This window comes from Rhinatrema bivittatum, chromosome 1, assembly GCF_901001135.1.
Source record: "Rhinatrema bivittatum chromosome 1, aRhiBiv1.1, whole genome shotgun sequence".
NCBI classification, from domain to species: Eukaryota; Metazoa; Chordata; class Amphibia; order Gymnophiona; family Rhinatrematidae; genus Rhinatrema; species Rhinatrema bivittatum.
The window spans coordinates 717,685,922-717,703,037 of NC_042615.1; the positions used below are offsets into that span (position 1 = coordinate 717,685,922).

General features: G+C 44.3%; 1 protein-coding gene and 1 pseudogene across 5 annotated transcripts in view; one reads left to right on the forward strand and one right to left on the reverse strand.

The window, feature by feature from the left end:
• PDE4D (phosphodiesterase 4D) overlaps positions 1-17,116 on the forward strand; it is a 1,438,018-nt gene that overhangs the window by 1,004,323 nt on the left and 416,579 nt on the right. The window lies entirely within an intron of this gene.
• LOC115081051 overlaps positions 2,756-17,116 on the reverse strand; it is a 50,200-nt pseudogene continuing 35,839 nt past the window's right edge.

The window sequence follows — 17,116 nt, forward strand, 5'->3', positions numbered from 1 at the left end:
ATGAGTTGGCCCTCCCCTCATTCCCCCCCTTTTAACCTTCTAAATTTTTCAATAGTAACTAGGGCTCGGGTTTACTGCCACAGACGAGAACTAACCAGTTCTTGTTCCCCCCATTGCGGCCTCAAACCTCCTAAAAAGCACCACTTCCAAACTGTCCTGTAGGGAATTATTAAATAAGTCCATTCTGACCTCCGACAAATGGACTCCATCTCCCTGAAATAATCCTTCCTCATCCCCCCACGCCCATCTATGTCTTACCTAAAAACCTCCCTCTCTGGTTACCCATTTGCCCAGCTGCCGATTCATTTTCGTTACCCCTGCCTTCCATTACATTTCCGTTTTGCATCGCATCCTAACTATGATATCCGACCATCCCAGCAGAACCCTTGGCCATCTAATCCAAATGTGTGAAAGATCTTTCTTGATACAGGTGTTCAATTCCTGACGACTTTTCCCCCACATCTTTTCCCCCAAGGTGAATAAGCAAGACATCCGGCACATCCCACAGTTCTGCCCTTTCCCATAGGAATGGCAAGAGTTCATCCCACAGCATTCCTCTCTTGCTGAACCAGGACATGCTCCACTGCCACTGGTCAAGATCCAAGAGTTCTCCATATGGCCATCTCAATGCTCACCACTGCGCCCGGTGAATGAACGAGTGACCCACAATCCAGACGTACCCTGTTCTGCGCACCACCCTGAATATCTCTGTAATAAAACAAGACAATATCATTAAACGCCCTAACTGCCCCCCACACACCCACTACCCCTCCCCTGTCGCCCCCTTTTTAACTGCAGTAGTACGAATTGTACCTTTTTCAGCCCCCATCTTTTTTTTTTTTTTTTTTAAAGCCCTGGCATATGTAAAAAATGCATTGGATTTCCATCTGCCAATAGCTTGAATGCCGGCCCCCGACATTCCCCCTTCCGCTGCTGACATTGCAGCCCCTATTTGAAAGGAATGTGAGCTGTAAAACTTCGCCTTCCACCCCACCTGTCTTTCCACCAAGTGCAACACCCTTGTGAATTGAAACCTAGTTAAAGGCTGTCCGTTCCTATGGACCAACAATGGACCTTGTAGTGCAGGCCTAACCTTCATGAATAGGTTTGTTAACTGAACTGGACAGACCTCCACATTGGCCGCTGGTAGAAGCGTAATGATTTTCCCTTTCCTTCTCTGATCCATTTTGGATTTCTGTAGAAACAGCTCAACAACTGCCATACCCAGCTTAACATTCCAGATCAAGAGCCCCTGATCCGAGCAATCCCCCTTCGATTTTGCTACCAACTCACTGATCCTCATGGCCCCAAAGAATGCCAATGAAAACGCTGTACTGAACAACAGAACCTCGTAGTCTGACCATCATACTGCTGACAAGTGGAGTGCTAACTGAATTAAGTCCATATATCTTATCGGCTTTCGGACATCTCCCTCTCCCTGATTATCCCGCTGCCACCCCCCAAGGACCCGCTTTATCCGGAAACTACACAACAGGTTACCCCATCCTTGCAACTTCTGAAAAAAAGGCAAATCCTGCTAGCTGAATACGCACAGACCCCACCGAATACCCTAATCTTCTGGCTCTTAAAATATACTGCACTATACTCCCTTCTGAAACAGACCCAGAATGCCACCCAACGAACCGCAAAAAACGAGACACCGTTGCTCTGCCCACTGTGTATGCTACCCATGTGGCCGGCGCCATGGACCTCCGGATCAAACTCCATTCATCATCCTCCCAAGATTCCACAATTCTTCTGGGACCTGCTCTGGTGACTCCTTTGCATATGGTGCCAGATCCCGAAAAACCTTCCATTGGAAATTAGATAAAGCATCTGCTATTAGGTTCTGAATTCCTGGGACATGCTTAGCCCTAATGGTGATATTTCTACATAAACAAGTTGCGATTAATAACCTTAGCAACCTGGAGACCCTCAAACATCGTGCGTCAACTTATTAATTACCTGAACCACCCCTAAATTGTCACACCAAAATACTACTCTCTGGTTGGCTAATTGCTCCCCCCAAAATCACTACAGCTACTACTATAGGGAACTATTCCAAAAAAGTGATATTCTTAGTCAACCCACTATCAACTCATTCCCTGGGCCATGGTTTTGCACACCACTGACCCCCAAAGAAAACTCCGAATCTGGTACCCCCCTGCCGCGTCCGAAAACAACTCTATGTCCCTATTCCCAATCTCCAATGCTGGGATCAGCCGAACACCGTTGAAGGACTGCAAAAAGACTTCCCACACCCCAAGCTCTTCCCTAATGGACTTGGTGACACATATGTGATGATGGCTTGCATTAATTCCTGTAGTGGCTGTCGACAACTAGTGTATGAATGCCGTCCCCATGGGTATCGCACGACACGCAAAATTCAAAGACCTGATCAATGACTGCATTTTTTTAAAGTCACCTTCCTCGCACTCCTCACCTCCCCAACCACTCCAGAAGTCTCTGCCGTGCGCTCCCTGCTCCTCGGGTCGTGCCAGCACTTCTCTCTGTCCGAGGTCTCTACTCTGGTACGTGTCTCTCCAGCTCAGCGAGTATACTGTGGGTTCTCCCAGAACTGTGTCTCTCCCCCACTCCTCAGGATCCCCCACAATGCTCCCGTTCCTGTACCAATGATCACGTGGCAGTGACATAGGATGCTCCATTCCTCTACACTATTATCTCTTGCCTCAGCTGACCTCACCTCCCGACAGTGGGGACCTGTGGGGCTCCTCCCCACAGACAGTACCAACCCTCACCTCAGGCCAAGGGCCCACAAACCCACAAATCTTAACAGATAGGACATGTAGAACTAATTTTGTTGCAGATGCTCTCTAGGGTTGAGCCACATGCTCTGCCAGGTGATGTAGTCCATGAAATAGTGCCATATTGTTGAATATCCATGCAGATCTGAGTGGTCACATTTGATGGCAGGGTTTTGATGACCTCACAGGATGACCATATGTTGTACAAAATGAAGACACGTACAGCAGAAAAGCCAAAGACACCAAGCCAAGTCATACCAAGCACATAAATGAGGAAAATAAACATTCCACTGATTCATTGACCACAGGCTGTTTTGAATTCACTGTACAGCTCCTTAACAGCACTTGATGTATAAAATCCTTCCACCAAAAGGATTATGCCACACAGGAAGAAAAATGATGCACTTCCATAGATGACATAATGCATTGACTAAGCAGAGCATGGTCATTGGTGATTGTGGAGAAATGTTGTTCAAGGATAGCTACTGTCCCAGTGAGTGCCCCATGACCACAACAACAGAACAAGGCTACCCCAGAGAAGCAAAGAATGGTGGCCACCAGTGAAGCATATGGAACTCCTCTCAGGCACTTAATACAGCATTCAAAGCAACCTGGGAACTTTAGAGTTCCAGTCCTCCTGAGATTGTCATAGATTGGAGGAGGGTACTTTCAAGTGCCAAAATGCAGAATATAAATAAATCATAAATAACATTAAATAAATAAATAAACAAATAAATAAATAAATAGACAATGTTATTGACATTGTCTATTTCATTTCAAATGAATGCACATCCCTAGAAGCTAGCTAACTAATGCCACACCAAGACATATTGCAGGGTTTTCCATGAATCTCTAGATTTTTTCCTGATCTGGACTTTGGTTATCCACAGGGCTGGCATGAGTGGGTGGCACGAGTGTCTTCAGTTCGTTTGCATGCAGAAATAAACAGCTGCACTAAATACTGCTTTTTATCCTGGATTTGCTTATTTTTGTGTTAGGTTATTTTAAGTGGTTTAACTGAATTCGTGTCAACATCTGTGTGACAGAACCTGTGTTAACAGCTTTCCACTTACTCCCAGGGCTTAGGGAGTGAAGGGAAAAAAGAGAGGATAGAAGTTATACGTCCTAAATCATGATCTCTTTTTCTCTGGCAGCAGCAGTAATTGGAGAAGAAACTAGTTAACACATTTCAGCACTTCTTCTATTAAGTCTCTCTTTTCTACTTTAACACTCTCATAACTTGTTCTTTGTTCTGCTCTGTAACTAAAGCAACCTCAGGGGTTTCTTAAGAGAATTGGTGCGTTGTATTAAGGATAGCTTTGTAAAACAGGTATAATAGTGTATTGTTGCTGAAAACTTGGCAGCTTTTGAAAGGAGGGAAGAGGGCCAGAGGTGTGTCATAGAGGATAGAAAAGGGAAGGACAATGGAAGAATAAGGAGGGAGGGACAAAGGGTTGTCATGGAGATAAAGGAGCGGAGGGAGAACAGAGGGAGTATGAGGAAGGAGGACAGAGGAAAGCCATGGGGGATTGCAGGGAGTGGGGAGGAGAGGGAAAGGAGAATAGAAAGTCAGAGGCGAGCCACAGGAAAGAAGGGCAGAGTAGATACAAGGAAAGGGAGAATGACATGGGGCACAAAGGGAAAAGTATGAGGAAGGATTGTAGAAGAATAAGTGGAACATGAGGGAGACAGAGCTGGAAGGCTAGGAAGAGTTAAAGGAAACGGTGTGAGAGAGAGCTAGAAGAAAGTAAGGAAAAGATAGCTGAGTAGGAGTGAGAGCATAGGGAACTTTGAGATAGGTCATGGAGAAATAAGATGGGAGAGAAGAATGAAAGGTGGAAGTGCTGATGAATGGAAGAAAGTCAGATAGGATAGACATGAGAAGTAATAGATAAGAGAACCAGTGGCATAGAAAGTAACATGGAAAATAGAAAGAAAGCAGGAAAAGGAGTTAGGAGAAGTCAGAAGATGAAAGGAGTGAGGACAGTATGATGTGGGGGAAAGGCAAAGGTCAAAATGTGTTTTTAAATATTTGATTATCTGACATAGGAAGTTTTAAGTTATTTTATGTTTTTGTTTTTTTTAGTATCAAACCTTTTATTGATTTTCCATTATAAACCACATTAACAGCAAAGCAGACACTGGTGTACACTTTCCAGAGTCTGCTTTAAAAACAAGTTACAACAAGAAACCAGGATGTCAGAATTATGTTTTGGGTTTTTTTTGTTTTTTAATTTCAACTGTCTGTGCATTATAATTTTTTCAGTTAGGGTTGGTTTAACCCAAGTGGCAAGTATAGCAACCCCTCGGGAAAGGGGTTATCTTCCCAGCTCACTAAGAGGTAGATCTTTAAAAAGAACTGAGGCAGGCTGCGCTGCTGAGCCGCGCAGCCTGCCTCAGTTCCCTCCGAGGCCGCTCCGAAATCGGAGCGGCCTTGGAGGGAACTTTCCTTCTGCTTCCCCTCCCTTCCCCTACCTAATCCACCCCCCCGGCCCTACCTAAATCCCCCCCCCCCACCTTTGTTGGGCAAGTTACGCCTGCTTGAAGCAGGCGTAACTTGTGCGCGCCGCCTCTTATCCCCCGACATAGGCCGCAGTGCCGGGGGACTCGAGACCACCCTCCCTGCCCGCCCCCGGACCTGCCCCGGACCGCCCCCTGACCCCTGGACACGCCCCGGACATGCCCCCTCCCGCCCCTTTTACGAAGCCCCGGGACTTACGTGCGTCCTGGGGCTTTGCGCGCACCGGTGGCCTATGCAAAACAGGAGGATTTATGCGCGCAGGGCTTTTAAAATCTAGCCCTAAGGGTATAGGAATATGGGTTCTCTGTGTTGGGGGCAGGAATACTCTACAGAGCCACTATGAGGTTTTCACATTTCAACTCACTGATCAAAGTCCACAAAAATAAATCGGTCTACTCCAAAGAAATGTATTCTGGAGCAAGAGAAAAGTTTACTGAAGAAACAGGCAAGATCCCAACAGAAACAGGAAAATTTGATTTAAAAAAGTATCCAGAATGCCAAAAGTCAAAAGGCAGAAAATTCAGAAACAGTTTACAGTTTCTTCGGAAAAAGAAAAAAAATCTTACAATCACATGTTTTGCTGCTTAAGTCTTCTTACATCATTGAACCCCCACACTTCGTTCCCAAAAGCCATCCAGTGCTTAGCCCCAGAGAAGATACTAGAATCCTTCTTGCAGTTTCTCAAAGTACTCACAGGCTGGCCCAAGACAATTATTCCCAGTTGTTCCTGATGGTTAGAAACTCCCAAGATAGTCTTGTCCTTTTGTAGAAAAGTTCTCCCGTTTCCACTTAGCAACACTGGAAACCAGGATAGGTCAAGGCTCCTTGCTGCCCTACCTGGCTTCCAGAAACAGTACACATCACTGTACTCCTTCCAAACTCTAGAAAGATGCCTCCCAATTCCTCATGGAGAAACCATTTATACTCCCCCTGTCTTGTCCCCTTTGGGGGAAGGACATTTCTGTCTCTTAGCTGCTTCCCCTGAACTTCCTATGATCCCTCTGTTGTTGGAAAGTTCCTAATTGTGCAGAATGGAAAGCCTATACTCTGCCAGTAAGGTATGGGTACCCCTTACACAAGCTTCAAGGGGATCATTGCACCCTCAGCTTTCAGTTCCTAGCCCCTTGCTACACAGTTCTTATTCTGGCTCAGATAAAACATCCGTGTTTTATTATCCAGGCAGCTAAACTTTCCCCCCAATCAGTCCTCATGACAAAGATTCTGTAAGTCTGAAATCATTTAATGTACAAGTAAATTCTACTTACAATTGTTGCATTTCAAACACGAGCCCCAGGCAAGAATCTTTGGTAATTGGAGGTGAGGTAGGAAAAAGGAGAATGGAGTTTCTTGGGTTGCAAGGGTGAGAAGGTAAGAGGAATCTGAGGCTGATTTAGTCCTTAGAAGAAGGCGATAAAGGAAAGATGAAACCCAATCTGTTTCAAGGGGTCACACAGAGCACTGCTACTTGGAAGCAAGCATGGAGCAAACTGAACTCTCGTCGAGAGCTGCTAAAGGAAACGCCTCCACAAGCTAGAGGCAGGGGTCAGGGTCCAATGGCAGTGAGCCTAAGAACCATGTAACACAGGGGAGCATGAAGGGCAGTCCTTTGAAACTATAAGGCACCCTGGAAAGCTTAAGTTAGATTGAGTGGGATTCAAGCTCTCCCGATGGTGAGAGAAAGTGGAGGGGGGAGGGGGCCTCTCTTAAAGGCAAAGGCTTACAGATTTTTATCATAGGTTACAAACAGTGCTTCAGAATTAAGAATCCTCAGAAGGGAGGGCTGCACTAAACACAGTTAAACTACAATATAGACAGATACAAACATGTATCCACTGCTGGGGACAGAACAGTGCTCCTTAGGGCATGCTATAGAGAATCTGGGCAAGTCACTTTCAGGGCAGTTTGCTCAGTTTTCTTATCAGTATAGCTCTTTCGCTCATAAAATGAAGGGAGTTGAGACTGCGCTGAAGAAATGTGACCAGAGATTGGTTAATAAGGAGCTTATCATTAAAAAAATGTTCTTCTGAAATACAATTCAACTTTGCACAATAAATTAGAGAACTTTGAGAATTTTATGAAGCAAAGGCATCTTTAATAGATTAATGCACCTAATGTTCAAAAGGTTACTTGGTTGAGAGACTTAAAATTCCACCAGACTCTATGCCACCATTAATAACAGACTGACTGCAACAACCATTAAGATACATTCCAGCACTATGTAAATAAATGTTCCTTTTCTTACTGTTTAACTACTCCTGCTTCTCTACTTCCTCCCCCAGTTCATGCTCCCCCCTGTTTTATTGTAACTTTGCTTGCTTCTCTCCACTTGTTAAATGTTCAAAGTTATCACTCCCCCTGTTACTTGTAAACCAGCATGATGTGATTGTATCATGAATGCCGGTATAGAAAAGCTCTAAATAAAAATAATAAATAAATATACCTTTGCCTGTGAGAGAGTCTAAACAGGGAGATTTTTCTCCCATATCTTCTGGTAGTTATGATCTCGCAGCTTTTAGAAAGTTCTGTGGAAGTTTTGTGAGTCCTGCCATGTTGATTGTGAACCTTGAATTGGAAAATGATCATGATCGGATATTGAAATTATATTTCAAACATTGAAACGATTTATTTAAGAAATTGAAGGTCAGAATCTTTCTTGAGGTAGCAAAAAATATGCAAAAGCAGAGGAAGCAGTTCTTGTTATTATGTCTGAGTTTGTTTTACATTGGAGCATAGTTTCTCTTGAAATTTCCATGCAAATGTGTAATCAAATTTAAAACAAGTGAAATATCATCCTTCAAAAATTGGAAGAAGGATCCATCTGAAGAAAATAGGATAAAACATAAGCATTGTCAAGTTAAGTGTAAAACATTGATAAAACAGGTGAAGAGAGAATTTGAAATGAAGTTGGCCATAGAGGCAAAAACTCATAATAAAAACCTTTTAAAATATATCCAAAGCAAGAATCCTGTGAGGGAGTCAGTTGGACCATTAGATGACAGAGGGGTTAAAGGGGCTCTTAGGGAAGATACAGCCATTGCAGAAAGACTAAATGGATTCTTTGCTTCCGTGTTTACTAATGAGGATGTTGGGGAGATACCAGTTCCGGAGATGGTTTTCATGGGTGATGAGTCAGACGAACTGAACAAAATCACTGTCAACCTGGAAGATGTAGTAGGCCAGATTGACAAACTAAAGAGTAGCAAGTCACCTGGACCGGATGGTATGCATCATAGGGTACTAAAGGAACTCAAAAATGAAATTTCTGACCTATTAGTTAAAATTTGTAACCTATCATTAAAATTATCCATTGTACCTGAAGACTGGAGGGTGGCCAATGTAACCCCAATATTTAAAAAAGGCTCCAGGGGCGATCCGGGTAACTATAGACCAGAGAGCCTAACTTCAGTGCCGGGAAAAATAGTGGAAACTATCCTCAATATCAAAATTTTAGAGCATATAGAAAGACATGATTTAATGGAACACAGTCAACACGGATTTACCCAAGGGAAGTCTTGCCTAACAAACCTCCTTCATTTTTTTGAAGGGGTTAATAAACATGTGGATAAAGGTGAACCGGTAGATGTAGTGTATTTGGATTTTCAGAAGGCGTTTGACAAAGTCCCTCATGAGAGGCTTCTACGAAAACTAAAAGTCATGGGATAGGAGGCGATGTCCTTTTGTGGATTACAAACTGGTTAAAAGACAGGAAACAGAGAGTAGGATTAAATGGTCAATTTTCTCAGTGGAAAAGGGTAAACAGTGGAGTGCCTCAGGGATCTGTACTTGGACCGGTGCTTTTCAATATATGTATATAAATGATCTGGAAAGGAATACGATGAGTGACGTTATCAAATTTGCGGATGATACAAAATTATTCATAGTAGTTAAATCACAAGCAGACTGTGATACATTACAGTAGGACCTTGCAAGACTGGAAGATTGGGCATCCAAATGGCAGATGAAATTTAATGTGGACAAGTGCAAGGTGTTGCATATAGGGAAAAATATAACCCTTGCTGTAGTTACACGATGTTAGGTTCCATATTAGGAGCTACCACCCAAGAAAGAGATCTAGGCGTCATAGTAGATAATACATTGAAATTGTCGGCTCAGTGTGCTGCAGCAGTCAAAAAAGCAAATAGAATGTTAGGAATTATTAGGAAGGGAATGGTTAATAAAACGGAAAATGTCATAATGCCTCTATATCGCTCCATGGTGAGACCACACCTTGAATACTGTGTACAGTTCTGGTCGCCGTATCTCAAAAAAGATATAGTTGCAATGGAGAAGGTACAGAGAAGGGCAACCAAAATGATAAAGGGGATGGAACAGCTCCCCTATGAGGAAAGGCTGAAGAGGTTGGGGCTTTTCAGCTTGGAGAAGAGACGGCTGAGGGGGGATATGATAGAGGTCTTTAAGATCATGAGAGGTCTTGAACGAGTAGAATTGACTCGGTTATTTACACTTTCGAATAATAGAAGGACTAGGGGGCATTCCTTGAAGTTAGCAAGTAGCACATTTAAGACTAATCGGAGAAAATTCTTTTTCACTCAACGCACAATAAAGTTCTGGAATTTGTTGCCAGAGGATGTGGTTAGTGCAGTTAGTGTAGCTGGGTTCAAAAAAGGTTTGGATAAGTTCTTGGAAGAGAAGTCCATTAACTGCTATTGATCAAGTTTACTTAGGGAGTAGCCACTGCTATTGATTGCATCAGTAGCATGGGATCTTCTTGGTGTTTGGGTAATTGCCAGGTTCTTGTGGCCTGGTTTGGCCTCTGTTGGAAACAGGATGCTGGGCTTGATGGACCCTTGGTCTGACCCAGCATGGCAATTTCTTGTTCTTATGTTCTTATATGTGTTTTTTGAACCTGCACAACTTTCCTTTTTGTCAATGTGATAAACGTCCTATTGGACTGGCTGTTATGGGCCCTGGAGTCCAGGAAACCCACTTGGGGAGCAGCATGGGACTGCAAGACATGACTCCAGGCAAGACAAATGCTGGTCTTCTGCCTAGCCAGCCTCCTTCCACGCGGGTTAAGCCCTTGCATTCTAGGGGCCAGTAGGTGTCTGTGGCAGCAGTACATCATAGTGGTGAGTCCACATAAGCAAGGCTTAGACAAGACTGGCTGGAGACAAAGCTTGGACAAAAGCAGGCTGGATATAAGGCTTAGACAAAAGTAGGCTTGGCTGGCAGCACAATGCAAAGCTGGATACTAAGCAGGATCTTGAACTAGACAAGGCAAGGACAGGACTCTGGTACAGGCAAGACAGAATACTTGGAATATACAAGACAAAGCCAACAAGGCAGACTATGGAAGGAGTCAAACAAGACAGACAAGGGAACAAAGAACATGCAAGCCCAAAGGCAGCAAGACAGATAGAGTAGGCCCAAAGGCCTCAAAGCAAGATACAAGGTAGAATAGGCCAGAAGGCCTCAAGGCAGGAAACAAGGCAGGATAGGCCCAAGGGCCTCAAGGCAAGACAGAAGCTAGAAGACAAGAAGGACCGAAGGCCACCAGACAAAGCCTCACCGTCTGGTCCATGGGCCACAAGGCAAGACAGAACAAGGGTCAGTTAATGTAGCCAGAAGTGACACCATGAGAAGACAAGGCTAGCATGGCAGAGCAGGATTACATCTACCTGAGAATGAGGCATGGCAAGGGCAGAGAGGAGGAGTTTGATAAGGGTAGAGGTAAGTCTTACTGAGGGCCTCTGCTGGTAGGGAGGTGTCATTGCAGGAGACAAGGTAGGATAAGGTTGCGCAGCAAGCAAAATTCTAACACTGGTTATAAGCTCTCCTCCTGTATAAACATAAAAATTTTGAAATCGATGTCTCATAATAAATCAACAATGAATAATAGCTTCTTCTATGCAATAAAGAACCCCTAGCCAGTTCCAACTTAGCTGTAATATTAATACTAAAATTACTGGACAGTTTCCAGCCAGTTGTTCTGTATGGGCGTGGACTCTGGGGTCAACCATTAATGCAAAACTGTACAAAATGGGATAGAACTCCCAATAAAAATCCCGCAACGTATCTCTCTAGCACCCTGGATGCACTGAAACTCCCAGGGCTAAAGCCAAGGATTTCGGTACTTAAGGCAAATCTTAAATAATTTGGCACCCATCCCCACACAGAGGTGAATCTTTAAATTGGTGCTGCCCTCCCGAGACGTCATCGTCGCAGGACATCTCCAGCCCCCCCCCCCTTTACTGCCAGATGAATGTGTTATTGTGCAGCACTGACACCCCCCTAAAAGCTGTGCCTGAGACTTCAGTATTGCTGCGGTCCTGCTACTCATGAACAAAAAAAACCCATGCATATATTCATCTCCACCCTGAGAAGGAAGAAAAATATTGTTTTGTCAATTTATGTTGTAAATAATAAATAAAGAACACAGAACTGGCAAGACTGAACAATTCCACATGTTGATTCTTACATAATTGGTTATATGCTTTCAGTTTCTTACTGAGGGGCTTTCATCAGCTCTGTTCCATGTGGTAAGGAACGCTTTATTTTTATAAAATTATTTAGCCTACCACCAAACCTCTCCATCAGCTATATAAGAAAAAATAAATTGTAAATAGAACTGACAGTAGTACTGAAATCTGATTCCAATCATGGGATTCATGGCAGATTCTTGGATAAAGTGGTGTGATTGTTGTGTTAGTCCACTAGAGTGCATGGCAATAAAGGTTGACAGACGAGAATATAACATACAGGCGCGCGATTCAGGAGGGTGGCCTATGCAAATTAGGGCCCGCAGTAAAAGGAGGTGCTAGGGACACTAGCGCGTCCCTAGCACCTCCTTTTTGACAGGAGCGTCCTTTGGGCAGGCGTTAATTTTTTAAAGTAAAATGTGCGGCTTCGCTGCACAATTTGCTTTCTGGATCTCTTGGGAATAACTAATAGGGCCATCAACTTGCATTTGCATGTTGCGGGTGCTATTAGTTTCGGAGGGGTTGGCTGCGCGTTTTCGACGCGCTATTACCCCTTACTGTATAAGGGATAAAGCTAGTGCGTCAAACACGCAGCCAAACCTGGGCTAACAGTGTGCTCCACTGGAGTGCACTGTACTGTATTGGCCCATTAGTGATTTAACATAAGGTGATACTTAAGGGATAATTTTTTAACAAGCTAAATGAATTAGACTACAAATATATGCATTAGTTGCACTAGTGCTTAAAGGCAAAGTACTTTCCCTTTTGAAAATTATGCCACTGTAACTACCCATACTTGCAAAATTGTGTGCCAAAACGTTTTGGGACATTTTACATGTATACTTTTGACAATGCAAAAGTGCAAATCACTTCCCACGCCACCCCTAGGAACACCTTTGCTCAGTCCAACTAAATGTGTGTGCAAACATGACATTTGAGCGCAAGTTTGCCTGCATATCAGGCAAGCTATTTAATAAGAAGATATTTCTGAACATAAAACGCAGTTGTACCCACAGAAGTCACTTTGAAAATTACCCTTCCTATACATTTCTTGACTAACTTTCAGGAGTTGACACTCATTTCCTTAGGCTGAAAACAGACTAGGCAGAAGATGACATTGCAGGAAAATGCACATGAATCATAGGGAGCATAATTTTATAACAGCCCGTGTTCCCTTTGAACGTGCATAAGTTTGCTTTGAAAACCCTTGGCATCAATTACTTCAATCAAATTACTGTGCACAAATCACTTCACATAATGTTACACCTGCCCCGAGCAGGACATAATTTGTGCGGGGTCACTTACACACACACCTCTTAAAACCAAAAGGTATGTACATAAGTAATAACTCCAAACCTGGCGTGCCTCTCTTCAGTGCATGGAAAAGTGTGCGTGAAACTAGGTTACAGGGCTGCTTTCATGCACACAGATGCCTGAGGCCCCTAATTGATTTTCAAAACAACACTTACAACTTACAGGTTATTATATATGTTAGGTCGCTTTGAAAATTAAGCCTAAATTACATTATAATGATGGTGTGAAGAAGAAGATAGGAAAATTGTTGTGTTAGGGTAATATGAAAGTGACAGACTGTAGAATTTTATGTCTGATAGTAAGTTTAAAAAAAAAAACCCACCGCATAAAAAACAGGTCTCTGGCCCCTAATTAGGTCCGTAGTGTTTGATCATGTCTTGCATTTCTGGATTGTCCTGAATTTACTTGGGTTCAGCCTGAAATGCACAAGGATCATACTCAGTCCCAGGGCTAAGTCTCTGTACACTGTCACAAGCCCATTCGGCAACAAGATGTGAATTCTCGGAACGGGGAAACGCTGAAGGGTGGAAATCTCTTAACTGCATTATTTCTGATACTCCTGGGTATGTTCAGAAATTAAGAAGCAGGATACTCTGCCTTGGTGTTCCAAACTAAGGGCTAGATTTTAAAACTTATGCGCAGGCATAGATTTGTGTGCGCAACCCGGTGTGTACAAATCTACGTGCGATTTTATAACATGTGCGTACAGCCACGCACATGTTATAAATCCGGGGTCGGCGCATGCAAGGGGGTGCACACGTGTGCACCTTGCGCGCGCCGAGGCCTAGGGGAGCCCCGATGGCTTTCCCTGTTCCCTCCGAGGCCACTCCAAAATCGGAGCGGCCTTGGAGGGAACTTTTTTTCCGGCCCCCCCCCCCCCCCCCCCCCCCCCCACCTTCCCCTATCTAACTCTCCCTCCAGCCCTACCTAAATCCACCCCCGTACCTTATTTTATTTCTTACGCCTGCCGGCGCGGCCACAATGAAGGAGGCCTCGGGACCGCCCCCAGACCACCGCCACGCCCCCGGACCCGCCCCCTTCCCGCCCCTTTTTCGAAGCCCCGGGACATACGCGCGTCCCGGGGCTTGTGCGTGCCGCTGAGCCTATGCTAAATAGGCTCGGCGCACGCAGGGGCAGATTTTCTCGGGTTAGGCGTGTAGCCTTTAAAAATCTGCCCCTAAAAGTTTACTGTAGTTATTTCAGTGTAATCAATTAGCACCAGCAAACTTAACTCCAGTTACTTAAGAACATAAGAATTGCCATGCAGGGCTAATCACCTCCTCTGGCAACAGTGTCCACAGCTTGATGGTGTGCTGAGTGAAAACCTACTTTCAATGATTTGTTTTGAATCTGCTGGTTGTAATTTTCATGGAGTGTCCCCTTGTTTTAGTATAATTTCAAAGGGAAAATAATCATCCTTTACTTACCTGTTCCAGCCCATACATGATTTTATAAAGTTATTCTCCTTTCTCCTCGTAGCCTCGTAGCCTTTCATCATAGGAGAGATGTTCCATCTTCTTTATCATTTTTATTGCCTTCCTCTATACCTTTTCCAATTCTACTATGTGTTTCTTGAGATGGGGTAAGCAGAACTGCACATAGTTCTACTCCTGGGGGAATTCTGCGCAAAAAAATTAAAAATTCTGCAAAATTCTGCAAACTATATATTGGTCAAAATAACACAATTTGCATGACAGTCTTTAAGTAATTACATTTTAAATTAATACAGAAAAAAAGTTGTTACTTAAAGATGCAGAATTTTAAATATTTTGAGCAGAATTTCCCTAGAAATTCACTGTAAGAGTTTCCCTTCCACTCACTCTCCCTACTCCCCTGGCCACTTTGCCCTCTCAGGCCCCAACTCCTCCACCTGCCAGTATCTCCCCCTCCACCTCTAGGCTCAACCCCTTCCACTCTATTGCCAATCCCAGAGTTTGACCCCGTTCTCAGTACTGCCCCTCACACAGGCTCCCTCTGTCCCTCCCTCTCTCTAGTACACATACACACAGGTGCAAAAGGTAAAATAAAAAATTGAGGGGGTTTAGGATAGGGCTGGGGGGGATAGGTTAGAGGAAGGGGTGGGAAGGTCAGATTAGGGGGAACGGGTGAAGCCTGTAGCCGTCGGCATGCATAGGGTGCACAATTGATTGCGCCAAGCATGTTATAAAATCGGGCAGACATGTGCACGCGCATATTATAAAATCAGGCAGATGTGCGCGCGCACATGTATTCCTGTGTGTATTTTTTAAAATCTACCCTTGTATTTTTATTTTATTGTTATTGTTTTAAATTTTATTGTATCTGTTCTTTTATGTAGTGCATTGCTTTGAGTGATTCCTATCAGTAAAGCGATCGATAAATGGTATTAAATAGCGATGTGAATCGTGCGCCCGATCGTTTTAATGATCGGGTTCGGCTGGAGGGAGAACAAAATCTGATCGATAGAGATGTGAATCGGAATCTGTTCCGATTCCAATTCACATCGCTAATTTTTTTTAGTGAGGCCCGAGCAGATAAAAAACAAAACCCACCCTGACCCTTTAAAATTGACCCCTTAGCTTCCCCCACCCTCCCGAACCCCCCCAAAACCTTTTACCTGGTGGTCTAGCGGGGGGGGGGGGTCCGGGAGCCATCCTCTGCACTCATACCCTCCATGCCGGTATCAAATGGCGCCGATAGCCTCTGACCTACTATGTCACAGGGGCTACCGGTGCCATTGGTCAGCCCCTGTCACATGGCCATCGGCACCATCTTGTGCTCCTACCATGTGACAGGGGCTGACCAATGGCACCGGTAGCCCCTGTGACATAGTAAGGGCAAAGGCGATCGGCGCCATTTTGAGTACTGGCATCCGACAGCCGGAGTGCAGGAGGTCGCTCCCAGACCCCTGCTGGACTTTTGGCAAGTCTTGTGGGGGTCAGGAGGGTCCCCCAAGACTTGCCAAAAGTCCCTGGGGGTCCAGCGGGGGTCTGGAGCGATCTCCTTCACTTGGGCCGTCGGCTGCCAGTAAGCAAAATGGCGCCGATCGCCTTTGCCCTCACTATGTCACAGGGGCCGACTGTCGGTCCCTGTGACATAGTGAGGGCAAAGGCGATCGGCGCCATTTTGAAACCAGTCCAGCACCAAGGGTATGAGTGCAGGGGATGGATCCCGGACCCCCCGCTAGACCACCAGGTACATATAAAAGGTTTTGGGGGGTGGGGGAAGCAAAGGGGTCATTTGTAAAGGGTCGGGGTGGGGTTTTTTTTATCGGGCCATTGGCGCCATTTTTATTAATGGCAGCCGACGGCCCAAGAGCGGGAGATCACTCCCGGGACTCCCAGTAGATCACCAGGTATTTCTAAAAGGTTTTGGGGGGGTTCGGGATTAGTTTTATAGGGTCAGGGTGGGTTTAGGAGGAGTTTTGGTGTGCCGGTTTTCCCGCCCTCCCCCCAAATAACTCCCGTTAGTGGACACTAACCCCATTAACGATTTTTCACGATAAATCGGGGGAATTTCTATTGTTTTGCGCACTCTAACGATTTTTGACGATTTAAAAAATATCTGACGATTTTTTTAAATCGTCAAAAAACGATTCACATCCCTAGTATTAAATAAATAAATGTAATGGTAAAAAATGACTTCTTTTCAACGATTAATAAAGTCTCAAAGCTGTGTAAGCAGTCTGCTCCAATATGCTCTGGCCTTTACCGAAGAGGGTTAAAATTCTTCGTACAATTCCTTGCCAGATTTCGAGTTTTTGCCAGTAGCAAGATGGTTATGCTTCAGAATAAAGAAGAGGCACAGCAGTTTTTGGACAAATTGTAATGTCTGGTGTTACAAACTTTGCATCTTGAAAATTGTAGTGCTGACTGCTTAGATGGAAACTTTCTTTGGTGCCATTCATGTTCTTGTTTTTGCTCTCTTTCTCTTCTCTGCAAGATTAATCCATTGATTAAGGCATTTTTGGATAAGCACATTTCTATGGCTAGCACTTAAATTTTATGAATTTTTTGATACTGTGTTCAGATATTTTTGAAGTGGTTAAACTGTTTTACTATGTATCAATACGAGTGCTTGACCTGAGAAGGGACCTA